This window comes from Falco naumanni, chromosome 1 (assembly GCF_017639655.2).
Source record: "Falco naumanni isolate bFalNau1 chromosome 1, bFalNau1.pat, whole genome shotgun sequence".
Taxonomy (NCBI): Eukaryota; Metazoa; Chordata; class Aves; order Falconiformes; family Falconidae; genus Falco; species Falco naumanni.
The window spans coordinates 76,466,122-76,481,271 of NC_054054.1; the positions used below are offsets into that span (position 1 = coordinate 76,466,122).

Genomic DNA, 15,150 nt, shown 5'->3' on the forward strand with positions numbered 1-15,150 from the left:
ACCACAGCAGTCTATCACAGTTATAGTAAGGTATTTAAAATAAGAACCATATAGCTTGTATCATTAGGGAATTATCTCTTAATTCTAATTTGTAAGTACAATGGGCTAGATCTAAAAATGGTACTTCTGGTTTGCAGGTTTTCCATGTAGGGGAAGTTGATGGCAGGAAACTTTCTTCGCTACTCATGTGAGTAACCCTCCAGGAGGGTCCAGGCAAACGGCCGGCCGGTGAATCTTCCCACCGGTACCGCTTCAACGAAGTGACGGGCCCCTGAGGCCAGCACATGGCTTACCACGGAGAGAGCACTCGAGAGGCACACCTCAGGAACACCAGCATTTTCTGCTGACAGGGAACAACACTCATATGCCGCAGTATCAGCTAAAGAAAACAACAACAAAAAAGGTAATAATATTAACGAAAAATTAAAGAGGAGTGGGTAAAACAGTGCTGTACAGTCACTCACATAACTGGGGCCACCTTCCTCCTGTGGTCTGTACAGGGCCTACCTACCACAGTTTTGTTTTGTTTTAACATTAACTTTTAAAATTTCATGTATTTATTTTTGCGCCAGGACTGTGTTTCTTTCAGGGCCGAGCCAGCCTCACCTGACAACCACAACTAACTCCCTCCAAAGCCGGCGGCGCCGCCCGACGCCTCCCCGCCCGCGCCCGCTCTTGCCGCGGCGGGCGGAGGGGGCGAGCGCGGCCCGGCCGCCCGCCAGGGGCCGCCGCGGGCTGGGCCAGGCCTCACCCCGCCAGGTCGCGGCTCCTCCCCGCCCCTCTGACTCAGCGGCTCGGCCCCCCACTTACACAAACTCGGCGGCCGGTGCCGAGCTGAGGCCGCCCGCCGGGATGGGGGGGAAGATGCCCGCCCTGAGGGGACGGAGCCTCTGGGGCGCTCGGTGAGGGCGGGCTTCAGGGGGGTTCCTCGTGAGGGATTAGCGCCGGCTCTGGCTGCCCCGTCGCTGACGGCGACTCACCTGGGCAGCCGCCTCCCTCCTCCCCTCCCCTCCCTCCCTCCCAGAGCCGGTCGCTTCGGCAGAGAGGGAGCGGAGCCTGCCTCGCCCCTCCCCGGGGAAACTTTCCGCCACCGCCCGCGCCAGGTAGGGGCTGGGCCCCCCGGGGCGGGAGCCATGAGGGGGTGGCGGCGGTTGGGGACGGGCCGCGGACCTGGCGGCGGGGCCTCCGCGCCGGGCGCAGCCGCTCCCGCCCCGGTTTGGGCGCCGAGTTGAGGAGGCGTCTCGCCGCCGTTTCGCCTCGTCGGCGGGGTGGGGCGGTGGGCCGGTGCCCCCCGCAGCCGGGCGGCTGCCGCCTGCCTCAGGGCTGCGAGTGCTGAGGGGAGTATGTAGGTCACTGCAAGTAATGCCTGCCTAATCCCCTTTATCTTCCTGGCTCGGCTTTTCCGCTGCTGGTTTGTAGGACGACCTGGGCAGCGCTGGGCGCCAACTTGGCGCAGGACTGCGAGCGGGGAGCGGGCGAGCGCCCAGGTGAGAGCGGGGTGCGCGCCTGGGGTTCAGGGAAGCCTTTTTCTCCACAGGTGTGACGCTTTGCATAGTGCCGGGTATTTATTTCTGTGTAGGTCTGTTAGCAGCCTGACCCTGGGCGTGGGTTGCCAGTTTGGGTTCGGGCTTCTGTTTTAACAGGTTAGTAACATAGATTTTTTTATTATTTTCCTTCGGGACACTTACTGTGTCACACACCAAATCACTGAAGGCTCCTTTGATATTTTCTTAGGATGCTAAAGGAAAATAGAGAGCCCAGCAACTCTAGGGCCCCAGTAACTAGAGAAGGCAGCCTGCCCTGGTGAAGCGATCCCTGCGTTGCTCCCTCTGATCTTTGAGGCGATGAGGAACTATTACCAAGGTCTTGTGGGTGTTCTGTCACCCAAGGCAGTGGTAGTAACTCGGCACGGTTTTGAGGTGCTCTGTGTGGACAAATCTGTAGGTGCAGGAGGGCAAACGCTGTTAGGAGGCTGTGCATGGGGCCAGCCTGCTGGTGTAGGACAGTTTGCCAGCTTGGGGCATAATGGTTCCTTGTACCTGAGAAGTAATGCTAAGGCACACTTGGTAGTATTTGGAGCTGTTTCTTACAGTCTGATTTCCTCCTCCTTGGGGTGTGTGATTGATTTTCTGATTAGCATTAACACACCTCGTATGATGGTATTATATGCTGCCATACCACTTCTGGTTGAACTGAGAAAGACATCAGACTCTGGCAGTGCCCTTTCTCTGTCCAGATGTTTTCTGTTGATCAGTGTGAAACTGATGCTCCGCAAGAATTTACGGTTTCATTTTTCATCTGTACGACAGTTTTTATTTCTCCTCATAGCTATAAGAAGGATTCAGGACCTTGTCTTGTTAGTGCTGAAGCATGATGCTTTTATCTTGTTTTCATTTTCAGAGAGAGGAGGGAGTGATAATAAATTCAAAGAGATCTCACACATACCAGTATGGTAATAGCATCAGGTCATACAGACCTATGTTTCTGGCCTGTGCTGGTTCTATATAATAATTTCTAGAAGTAAACCTTTTAGAAAAAAGGGCAATTGAAAGGTTTTTATAATACCCGAAGGAGTGAAGTTGGATTAGGGTTTTCACATTATTTGTGTTGTCTTACTTCTGCTGGGCAGTGTATAAAGAGTCCGCCTGATCTGAAACTAATCTAAGAATTAGGACCTAATGCTGTAATGCTTTTTTTTCTCGCTGGCTGTGCTTTAATGAGTGTGGACGGTCAGAGGGAGATGGAAAAGGCAGAAGAACTTACAATCTACTTTGTAAAGTATAAATAATTACGAAGACCAAGATTATACTGGTGGGAGTATGGCAGCTGTGAAGCCGATAGAACATCCAGATGCCTTTTTCTCTTACCCATCTCAAGACAAATGCTTTCAATTGACGACTTCTAACAGCTATTTTAATCTATTTATTGAGTCAAAGTGATTGATGATATGTGCTTTGAAAAATAAGTTAATTCTATTAAAATGATGAAAAATGTATTGCCAAAGCCCACGAAAGAAACATAACTTCATTTACATCTTTATTTATTTATTTAAACTTCACTGTATCCATATTGTGTCTGAATTATATGGTGGCGATGGTAAAAATTGGGATACGAAACTTCATACAGTCTGAAACTTAAGAGAACCAAAATTGGAGAAACTGCTGCTGACGTGGTTTTATTTGATCTTGGCATGAAACAGTTTTAGAAATCTATAGATGTATTTTCCTTTCAAAAGATTATACTAATGCATTGATGCCTGTTAAGCTTAAGTCTTCAGATTTACAGACTCTCAGTACCATCTGAAGCATCAGTTTCTCAGTTAAACTGTTCATTGAAGTTTTATCAAGATTACTTTGATGTACATCAAGTTTTAAGGCTTTTTTAAAAAAGAACTTACAAATGCTGCTGTTCCACTCTTGCATATCTTTATTAGTATACAAATGCTGCTTTTTGATGCTTGCAAAAGGTTTCATTGCAAGGGCTTTTCAAATTTTAATTAGACTTACGGAAATCTTGTTTAGTTCTTTAATGTTTAAATTGCATATTTGAGTTTGTTTTAAAAATGCAGATCTCTGCATCCAGGTATGTTATTGTGACTAGAAGTTTCTCACAAACATTTGAGAGAGATGGTGTCTCTCTTCTTTCTGCTCTATGGCATGTCTAGAGTAGCTGATATGTTTGTTGTGTTCACTAGGTGCTGTTGAGAACAGAGCTTTTGTAACCTCTTGTTCCAGTCACCCTTTTTAACAGTTTTATAACTACATTTTTGTTTAGAGACGCTTAAACTCTGACTCCTGTACTCAAACATGCTGACTTGGCATTGTTTCCTTACTCGTGGTTTCTTCTCAGCGTAATCAGTTATTTAGGGTAAGACTGACCTACAACCCAGAACAAAATATACACTTTATCCCCCTTGGAGGAAGCCCGCAGGAAAGAGGGCATCAAGGAAGGCTGTTGGCAAAATAGTGCTCTTTGTGTCCTGTTTGGGGGTTTGTTTCAGCTAATCTATTACACAGCAGTGGATGCCTATACTTTAGATATGTTATCGATGCATTTTTAATGATCTGATGGTGTTGAATCGAGACAAATAGCCTCAGGGTGCTTCCAGAAGAGGCTACAAAGGCCTGCACTGGTCGAAAGCTGGGGCAGTAGTGATCTGGAAATTCTGATTTTTTTCCGGTCCTTTTTGCAGTACAGCATAGCGGCCAAATAAAGGCTTATAAGTAGCTGCTGGTATGGCTGTTTTGTAAGAATTGCTGTACTTTTTAAAACTCATGTGAAGAGCCTCCAAGAAACAATTACTTTTCCTGTTAGAATTAATCCATTTGGAAAGTAGAGCTAGGATTTCACAGTGTCATGGGGAACAGGTCAGTTAGACCTGGATCAAGTCTGAATACTGACTGGACTGAACTGAAAGAACAGTTTTGATTGCACTTGTAAACACATGCAGCAATAAGTGGTTCTGGCAGTAGTTACTCCTGTGTAATACATATACACATGCTAGTACATTTTAAAGTGTCAGCTTAAGTTTGGAGGTGTTGTGATGGTAGTGAAGTGTTCGCAGCTGAAGTTAATGTTACAAAGACTGAGGAGCTTTTTAGGAATACATCTTGCTTTGCTTTCTGTCACAGGCATCGATCATAAGATTTCCTATTATTATACGTAGGTATCTTTTAGTAAATGACTCATTGATGGTATAATAAGAATGCCTTCCATTTTAAACCACGTGGCAAAAAATTCTTGTTAAAGGTGATCCTGAAGGGCAAGTCCAGGTGAGGCTATTCCATGTAGAATGGAAGCAGAGCAGGGTAAGTTAAGAGCCAGTGACAGTGGTGGTAGAGGCTCAAGGCATGTGAAGACACAATCTAAGAATGTGTTGCCTCTCATATTTAGTGAGATTACCTTTAGTTAACAGAGGAAAGTTCGGAAACATGACGCCAATATAATTATCTGCATGCAAGAGGCCCAGAACCTTAGTTCCATATATATGTGTAACAGTATTTTTCCTCCAAAATTAACTGCCACCTGAAAAGGAGGAATGAGATCCTGAGTTAGCGTAAGATGTAGTTGGGGCTTTGACTCTCATTATTCCTGACCTAAATGCAATACATTTTCATAGCAGTTGCAGAATTTGTTCTGAAATTTATTGTGTTTCAAACTGCAGTGGTTCCCCATGGATGGTAAGTTATTGGGAAATCAATTACTTTTTTTTTCTTTTTTCTTTTTTTTTTCTTTTTCTTTTTTTTTCTTTTTAAAAATAAAATAGTCAAATTGTGAGGTAATACTGCATTGCCTACCTGCACAGTGGTGACAGACCATGACAGTTAATTCTGGTCTAATCATAATTGGCATTGTAGATGACATGTTATCTGCTTCTGTGTGGGGAAATAACGTAGCTAGATCAGTGCTAAAAGTATTAGGCAATTTTTCATTATGTAATTTTTGCTGTTTAACTGTAGAAGCATAGTCAAATGTCATCATCTCCCTTTGTGCCTCTACTGTAGTCTACAAACACAGACACAGTTTTGGTCATTTAAACAGTTGCATGCCTTAGAAGAATTTGTTGAGTTTAGTTTAAAAAAAAAACCACAAAAGGGAGGGGGGGGAAGCAGGCAGGCAAAAAAATTATGTGAGAATAAAAACATGTGCTAGGTTCTTTGCAAAAATAACTGTTCTGAAGGACACTTGTGCCCTTCATCCTTCTAATTCTAGTTCATTTTTTATATGTTTCCTGTGGTATATATTGGTGAAGGGTAGGATTTATTTCTGTGAAAACTTTTATATAAGTAGGCATAAAGTTGTGAGTACTCTAGTAGTAGCTTTGTTTGCCTGGGGAACTGATAAAGTGATGCTGGCAAAAGAGCTCACAGCTGGAAGGATTTCCTAATGTACAAAAAACCCGAGGTCTTTAAGCTATTGGTGAGATGTATATGCCAATAAACTTTTGAATTGTAACTTAAATTTAACTGTTGGCTGTTTTTATTGCACTGTGCTGGCAGTTGAAGAGTTGAACTGCTCAGAAATCAATTCCATTTGCATCCACAAAACCTTTTGTAAAACCTCAAGTACCTCTGAGCAGGATGGAAGAAATTTTTTTCTTTTTGAATTAGTTTTATGAACAATTAATATATGTGTAGTAATGAAAATTTTTCACGTTTGTTTTTTGACACACAAGTCAAAGAGCAACGAATGAAAATTTGCTGTTGTGCAGCCAGGTCAATGAAGTAGTGTGGGTTTTTACTGAATTATGTTAACTTAATTTGCTGCTATGGGGCTCCTGCCCTAATGTAACAAACCTGAGAGGGAGAAATAATCTGGCTTGCTGCTTCACCACTGTACTGTCGTTACCTTGAGAATAGCGTTTCTGTTAGGATATGTATCTTTTACACTGGACCCATGCACTTTATTAAACTCTTCTGTGCTGTTTCTTCTGTGCATGTTTGTGACACACACGCTTTGCTGGTGCCATAAATATGTTTTAGTATAATGCCATGAATTCAGTATTCCTGTAAGAAAGCCTATGGAGGACAAAAGCTTATCGCCCCTTTTGAGAAACTCACTTGATTTTTCAAATGCTGGACTTCTCAGGAAGCATGTGCTACCAACCACAGCAAGATGTGGATTCATTGTGGAGGTGAGGGCTCTGTTCCTCTCTGTGTGTGACTTAAAATTATTCAATGTTCTGTTTCCTGTGTGCCTGACTGAGGTACAGCAGTAACAGGTGCTAAGCAGCCAAAGGTTTTTCTGCAAACCATTAATGTCTTCAAAAAAGGGTGTGTGTTGGCACTTGTTCTGCTCTGATGTTTTTACTGAACCACCCAAATGTCCTTGGAATGCCTGTGGTGTGAATTGGGAATATCAGTCATATTGGGATTTGTGATTCTGAGTTTCAAAGCAGTAGGACATTCAGTTGGTCTCTTACTTTGAGGTGGTTTTGCTTTTTTTTTGTTTTTGTTTTGTTTTTTAATTGGCCATTTTGCCTTTCAGTACAGAGAAGCATAGAACACATAGTCAGCAATAAGTGTAACAGGTTGATTTCCTTTCTAAATTGCTGACTTGCCTTAAGATTAATTCTGCTTCCTTGCTTGGAGTGGTTTCAGGTAAACAATTAGAAAGTTCTTCAGCAGCTTCTTGAAACATTTTTATAGGATGAGGAGCGTGTGAAGTAGAGTAGATTTTCTTAAGAGTGTATGTGTGGGAACCCAAAACAAATTACCAAACCAAAAAAAACCCATAAAAAGAATAATGGAGGAAATTAAACATGGAGGGCAGAAACTGATTTGCTCTCACAATTATTTTTGTTCTTAGTGTTTTGGTCCCAGCAACGTGAACAACATGTGAACTGACTGCCAGATAACACAGAGGTTTTATGGATGTCGGTGGTTACACCTGCCTTCAGCAGTATTTTGTTGGCATGATTTTTACAGTGGTGCTGTTTGCCAGCAACAGCCCAGTGCTTAGGGATTCCTGACTTGCTAGTGTTGATACAGCAGAACACACAGTATTATTGAGATGGTTTTGCAGAATTTCCTTAGGCTAGATAGAGCTAGGTTTGTTTTGCTTGGATGCTAGTGGAGTCCTTGAACTTGGAAAACTTCACACACCCACGCCCACCAGGAATCTTTATTGTTGAGAATAAAAAATATTCAGAGAGAAACATCTATGGCAGTTTGCTAAACTGCATTTATGAGATGCGTGCTATTTACAAGTTATATGTTTTGTTAGTAGTGCTGTTTTTAGCAACTTTTTAGTAAAATGGGTAAATTAGTATCTACTACCCAATATTAAGGACCTAGGGACAAAGGTCAAAGGAAGTGGTGATGCCCTTTGTTAGATTGACTTATGTAGCTGAGGGAGTGGACAAAGTTCTGGGCACACAGACCTTGGTCCTGCTGACATTCAAGTCATCTCAGTTAAAATGACTGAATTATTTGACTTTGGTGTATATATAACCTATCTGAACAATTTCCCATGTATTAATGCTTCTTTTAGCCTTTGCCTGTAAGGAAAGTTTAGTGAGCAGAATTTGTGGTTTGTATTTGCATTAACATTTTCCATTAGCCTTCAGTGAAATTCAGCAGCATTTGAATTACTTTGTGTGCAGATACATTTGAAAAAGTTAAATGAATTAGAGATGAATGAAATGTAACCCGATTCTTCCTCTTGACAAATTAAAACTCTGAAGTGATAGTAATGCCTCCCATTTCATGGATGTTGTATTAGTTTAGGAGGTGATAAATACGCATAGCTTAAATTCAGTGCTTGCTGTGCGTTATATCATTATCATAGCAGGTACATGTGCAGTGATTCAATAAGTGAAAAGTTACTGTTTTGATTTTAAAGTGTGGGGAATAAAATAATGTATTGGCAGCAAGTCATGTTCAATTACTGGTGATAACATTTGTACAGAGTTTTGGCAAACATTTAAAGTAACAACAATTCAGGTTTAAAAGAGGCATCAACTCAACAGCAACATTTCAGGAGCATTTGGCACTGGGCTCAGTGATAGGAGATAACATGATTTAAGCAGCCATCATACCAAAGTACATTCTGAGATAAAAAATATTATTTATTCAAGTACAGGAATATTGGGGTCTGTGGCATGAGGGAGCTGAAAAATCAGTTGATGACAGAATAAGCAAACTTTTCAATTTTAAACAATACTACTAGAAGTCTGTGTGAATAAAAATAAAAAGAATATTGGTATTACCATGGCAGAACTGACTAAAGGCTGGTAAATCGGGGAGATTTTCTCAACGAGGGTGTTTGTGTACACCTAGCAGAAATCATTCAGATCACAGGAGTTTAATTACCTAGGAGTGTTGGTTAGAGGGTACAGCAGGATGGAGGTTCCTAGTAAGTTCTTAGAGAACCTTGGTAAAACTTTCCTAGTGCTAAATATGAAGAAAGCAACCAGAAGGTAGGCGCTTCCAAGCTTTGTTATAACTAGAAGATAATGAACTTCTCTGAGAGTAGGCAAATGAGAGTCTGGCAAGGAGGACTTGTGCTAAAATAAAACAATGGATTTTTAGAAAGGCAGACTAAGTCTGGTTAACATGAATCTTATCTACTAGTTCTGTGTCTTAAGAGAAAAAAAAAAGTAGATATATTGTTCCTTCAGGAAGTTATATTAGTGGCAGAAATTGAAACTATTCTGCTGCAGAGGAAAATATGAAAAGTAGTGAGAGGCTGGCTTGGCTGCTGGTGAGCTTTTTAACATGGAACACAACAAGGAGGGAACGGGAATCCAGGCCAGATTGCCAAGGACAAGTATAAAAATAAAGCACAAGCACACATAATTAAAATAATGCATTCAGAATGGCCAACTCAAAAACAGTAACAAAAAGTCATTATAGAAATATAAAATTAGTAAAAAGAAAGACAGGGAAGGCTTGCTGCTGTTTGAAGACTGGAGCTGGGGACAGATAGTGCAAAGCAGACTGAGGGGTTTTTTTTGTTCATTGTTTTTCCTGCCGCGCCTGCCCCCCCCCCCCCCCCCCCTTTTTTTTTTAATAAGAGAAGATGGAGGTGAACATGGTGTTCAGGCGCTAAACCCCTACGCTGGTGACAAGTTATAGAGTATTTAGTTTGTTTGAAGTGTTTAGAAAACACTATTGAAAGGGTAGGAGCTGGCTGATGTAATCCCTGAGCTGCTGCAGTTACTTCACTCATGGAGGATGCGTGTAATACTGTGACACTGAGAAGAGTGATTATAGTGCCTGTGTTTACAGGTGTTGGCAGGGGAAGTGGAAATGAGCAGTTGTAGACCCAATTGTTTAACTTGGATTATTTGTTCCAGTACTTTTCCTGGGAATTACACCCTCCCAAAGCAGTAGAAGATGACAAAAAAATGAGCAGTAGCCCATATGATTTTATTTTTAAGATTAAACCATGTTAGACTAATACAATTTCTTTCTCCAAAATGCTAACAGGAGAGGAGCAGCTGATCTCTGATAGCTTGACTCTGATAGAAAATGTCAAAACTTCACTCTTGTTGAAGAATGTCTGGAGGAATTGACTGTAGGTAAGTGCTAAACTGCTTGAAAAACATTTTTTTTCTCTAGGAATGGACTTATGAGATAATGTTTTGGTTTGGGGTTTGTTGTTCTTGTTTTTATATAGATGAAGGATTTAGATATTATAGTGGATGATGAGAATAATAAGAGTCAACACTGTTATGTAATTATAAAATTAGAGAATATCATACCAAGCTACTGTCACAGAATGATTAGTTTCTACCCTTAGAAAAGTGTGTTTTTTTAATAGGGCTGCTTCTCAGATTGGGGCTGAGGTTTGCATAGAAAAAGCATGAGCAGCACAGCCCAGTTCCTTACTTCAAACGTAGTGAGGCTTCTTTAAAGTAATTACTGCCTCCTGGTTGATGGGAGATGTCCAATCTTGAAGATGGATTTTTTTTTTTTTTTTTTTTTAAAGAGAAGGTAATATGAACCCATTGGAGGGAGTCTGGAGAGGAGCCGTAAGAGTACCTGGGTATCTGGAGAAGTGACTGAATGAACCAGGAGCTGTTATTTTAGCTTCAAAGAAGAGTTAGTGGAGAAATGAGAGTGAGGGTTAGTTTAAATATGTGAAATATATGTGTTTCCCACAATGATCTGTTTTCTTTTCTTGGCTGTTAAGACACCGTTGTATGGAATATATTATCAGGAAAAGTTGTGAATAATTTTAAGAACAGGCGAAGCAAGCATCTGTGAGTTGTGACAGAAACATAATGGGTATTACCATGGCACAGGGGGAAGGACTAGATGACTTTAAGGTGATTTTTGATCCTTTGACTGGTAAATAGGAGATGGTTCCTGTGGTGCAGCACAATCTGTAAAATCCAGGGAGAGCGCAGTACTGAGAATTCCTTTTCTGCCCTCTACTATTATGTCTCATCTGACAGGGAGGATCCAGAAGTTATTAAAACATTATGCCTCTTTTTCTTTTTTCCTTCCCCTTTTTTGCCTGCATGGAAAAGATGAGTGAGAGTTAGAACTTCACGTTGCTGTGGCTGTTGAAAAGTAGCTAGAACTCCTTGTTGTAAGACAACATGAAAAAAGCTCTGCAGGCATGCCTATACCCATGCTGGCTCAGCAGGACTCTAGAACAGGGAGTGCTAGGAGATGTGTTTTGATGATGCCTAGATTAGCTTCAAAAGCAGTTTTGTCATATTTGTATGGCACTGCATCCAAGCCACTGTGGTTTTACTGCTTCTAGACCTGTGCTAAGGTCTGCTTTCTGCCATGCAGACTTAATCAGCTTGTGTTAGTGATAATTTGGCAAACTGTTTCGCGTAATCCGCTGTATGTTGTAAACAACCCTCTGTTGTGCTGCCCTTGTAGCCTGTGTTTATTTGGGTGCACTAACTCTTTTCCTTTAATCAATTGTCCAGTAACAGCACAAAACAGAGATGACTCTTCACTGTGTGAGATTTCTTGTCTGAATGCTAACAGTAACAACAGTGACATTAAACAAAGGTTTTAATTTCAGTTGGATGCTATTGAGCAAAACTGAATAGCAGAAGAAAAATAAGATTTGAGGAAGTCCTGCAGTGTCAACTGAATTTTAAATCAAAAGCAAATAGGCACAATTTTGTGTAAACAGTTTAGGAGGCTTTATTTTTGGATCGCAAAAGGAAGTTTCCCAGGATGTATCACTTCTGTGATGTGTTCTTTCTCTTAATTACCATCATGCATGTATGAAACAAAGCTGATTTTTAACATGCTTCCATTTTAATATTTTAAAGTCCATCTGCTCTTTTTGTGAATTTTTGAATGGCATGTATTGCTATGGGGAGCATTTGTGTTGATTCATAAACCTGTGGACTATGGTTTCTGGGGTTTTTTTGGTTATTTTCTTGGGCTTTCACATGAAGGGGAAAGATAAGAAAAGCAATTTAAATTTCCCAAACCACAAGGCTATGCATCTTTCATAATACCTAGCCTGGGTAGTGGTGTAGGTTATGATACGTGGGTTGCAATACAGTCTCTTAGGACAACTTTGTCTCAAGTAAAATGCAGTATAATCCTGAGCACAAAATTAATTGTATAGAAGATGATGGCTAGTGCTTGGCTATTCGCTTACAAATCCTTGAAAAGGCTTTTGCTATTCTGAGGATGTCCTGGAACCTGCCTATTAAGACGGTTTGACAGACTGCTCTGCTGTGGGTTGAACATTGAAAACTGCCTTATGTTATGATGTTGATGATATCAAGATAGAAAATAGAGCATCTTAATTCATGAAAGTTACTACTATGAATTGATTATTTTTATGTTCTAAAACTTTTTAATATACTTATCACATGCATTTTAGGACAGAATTTCAGGCTATCAGAGCAGTGTTAGATGATATATATCTTTCCCCCCCTAATTTTTGTATGATTTTAGATTTTGTTAAATATAGTTCCAATTTTTTGCACATTGCCTTTACCATTTCATATTTTCCTCATTTGTCTCAGTTTTCAGAAATGAGAAGACAGAAACCTTTTGCATTCTCTATGGCTCCCTCTGGTCCCACCCCCCCCCCCACCCCCCCCTTTACAATACAGAAAGCAGATGTGTGTTGTTTGTTACTTCTGCACAGTGTTGCTGCTTGCTTTCACAAAGCTGTGTATATGATACAAAAGCAAAATACTTGCTTTTTCAAAAAATATGTCATATAAGGCAAGACTGTATTTGATAATAATGGTTTATCAGTGCCTAGAAAGAGATCCAAGTGTCAGTGCTCTTACTATCTTCTACCTGGTACTGAATGGAGGTAAATGAGAACTGGTAACAAGTATATACTGACAATACTGTGTGATTAACATGACTCTCCTAAGCCACAAATAGGGGAAGCTTTCTCTTTAATTATAACTGTGCTTCTTTAATCTAATTACAGCTTTGTAATTTTGTAAATCATCTTTTTTTTTTTTTTTTTTTTAAAAAAAGCTGATTGGAAATTGGAATTTCTTTAGATTATTCACATTCTTGTGATTTCATATACTAGACAGAGTAGTCTTTTGCCCTCTAACCTAGGGTGTGTATTTGTGGATTTTTTGGCTTTGTTTGTTTGCTTTTAAATAAGTTGGGAAGCTAAAGGCACTTAAGTTCTGGAAAGTTACCATAGGCTGATGTTAAGGTTTCAGATCCAGAATTTTTTACATATGTGTGATCAGAGAATCTTTCCAGACCTTTATGTTTTTCTTTACTGTCTCAGTGGTAGTGACAAAGATTCACTGAGTCAGTTCTGCAGTACTTTGAAGCTGAAACACTAAATATGTTAGGATAATATGGCACCACTCTTAAATATGTATAATATTTTATTAACCATGTAATGGAAAACATGCACTAGCTAGATCAGAAATGGAATTGTTCCTCATACGACTCTGTTCTTTATTAGCTGTGTTTTCAGTCTCCTGTACCAATTGTCAGTTTCAGGCTTGTGGTTCTGGATAAGAAATGTTCTTCAGGTTGAAGCAAGCTGGAATCTTTAAAACAAATGTGCTAAGGTGCCCACCCACCCCCTGCCCAAATGCTGATCACTTGAGGCCACTCCACGGGTGCTTCTTGCATACTGCTTTCCCACATCTGCTGGAAACAGTGATTTCTAGAGAGACTCAGGGTTACCTTCTGTGCTGACTATAGATAGGGACTATGTCTGTTCTCCTGCCCCTCCCCCCCCTTCTCTTCACTGTGATGGACAATTTCATATGTAGCTAAAAGGAAAGAAAAATGCTGTAAGATGTAATGTAAAGATCAGCTTGTAAACCTCAATCATGAGGACTTAATTTAGACTAGATTTTTTCATTATGTGTATGACAGTAGTTTTTAAGCTGTGCTGCAAATTAAAGAAGATAAATTCAAGGGAGGAAATATATATTTAAGCTAAAGGACAGCTTGGCCGAGAACACAATTGTAGGTTTCACTTATAAATTTACAGATAAGTGATACAGTGAAGCAAAAATAGAAAGACTGTATTTAACAAATCAAATTTATAATCTTATTTTTATGACTAGACATAATAGATGTATGAAGCAAAGAAAAGGGGAGTTAGTGTTAATTAAAAATTATGGACAAATCTTCTTCCTTTAGAGCCCCCACTCAGAATTATTTTGAGTAATAAGGAATTATATTAAAAATATCATGGCTTAGTGAGCTGGCATTTTGTGAACAGTATTTTACAATTTCAGTGATGCTGCATACTTCCTCAGGTTGTGAAAGCCAGCTAGTAGTAACAAAGGCCATATGGAATGTTGGCAGATAAAAGCATGTGGATGAGTCTCTTAGATTATTTTTTTTTTTTTTTTTTTTTTTATCTCTAGTGAGCCATGCCAAATAGTACCTTTCTACCTTTCTGAACTGGGGTCAAAGGAAAAAGAAAAAACCCAACAAACTTTTTTCCTCATGCAGAATTTTAAAAAAAATCCTTATATACTCTTTAAAGGGTACTTTAACAAAAAAATCTCAACCCTTAGCTCTTGATATTTTCTTAGTTAGTCTGATTCTGTGTTAGTATTAGGTATATATTTTATTTTTTGTTATTTAAAGGAAGAGGTTGGATTGGGATTACATTAAAGGCACTGGCAGGAAGTGTTCTAGAGATGATCTGGAGGATAGAGAGATTCACTGTGGTATCATTCCATTTGAGGAAATTAGCTAGTTTTTAGGACTACCTCTTTGTTTTAATAGAGGGGGAAAATGATGGTAAAAGACTGTTACAAGATTTCTAGTTACTTCTGTGGAGGAGCTTGGTATAATTGTTCCTAAAATTCAGGAGCATAAAATGGCAAGGGAGATCTTTGATCATCTGGTCAAGCCTGTACTGAAACCATGTTATATGTGTGACCTATAAATTGGTAGCATCTTCTAATAAGCTTTTAGGGTTTTTTGGGGGGGTGAGTGGGGTGGTGTTTGTGCTACTTTGATGGGAAAGCTGTTGAAGAACCTGGTTTAAACTATGAGTTCTTGGTCAAAAAATATGTATATGTGAAATTATTATTTTCTCCCTTCTGTATATATCTTTTTAACTTTTGCATGATTCCTTTCAGCATGCTGAAAACTATTTCAGAATTTTACCTCCTTGCCTATAAGACAGAAAAACTGACAGCCTCCTTATTTTGAATTATTTTGTGTAGTCTGGAGGAATTTTTGCCAGACAGGTTAGCAAGAT

The 15,150-nt window shown here is 40.1% G+C and overlaps 1 protein-coding gene across 3 annotated transcripts in view; it reads left to right on the forward strand.

The window, feature by feature from the left end:
- Positions 1-820: 820 nt before the first annotated feature.
- The window catches only part of FHIP1A (FHF complex subunit HOOK interacting protein 1A), an 88,266-nt gene continuing 73,936 nt past the window's right edge, over positions 821-15,150 (forward strand). For 2 of the 3 annotated variants that reach the window (XM_040600143.1, XM_040600153.1), the window contains exons 1-2: positions 1,391-1,487; positions 9,933-10,024. The gene's annotated coding sequence lies outside the window, so the exon portion shown is untranslated. Of the gene's footprint in view, positions 903-1,390; positions 1,488-9,932; positions 10,025-15,150 lie in introns of those variants that run through there. The other variant, XM_040600133.1, reaches the window with a different exon arrangement.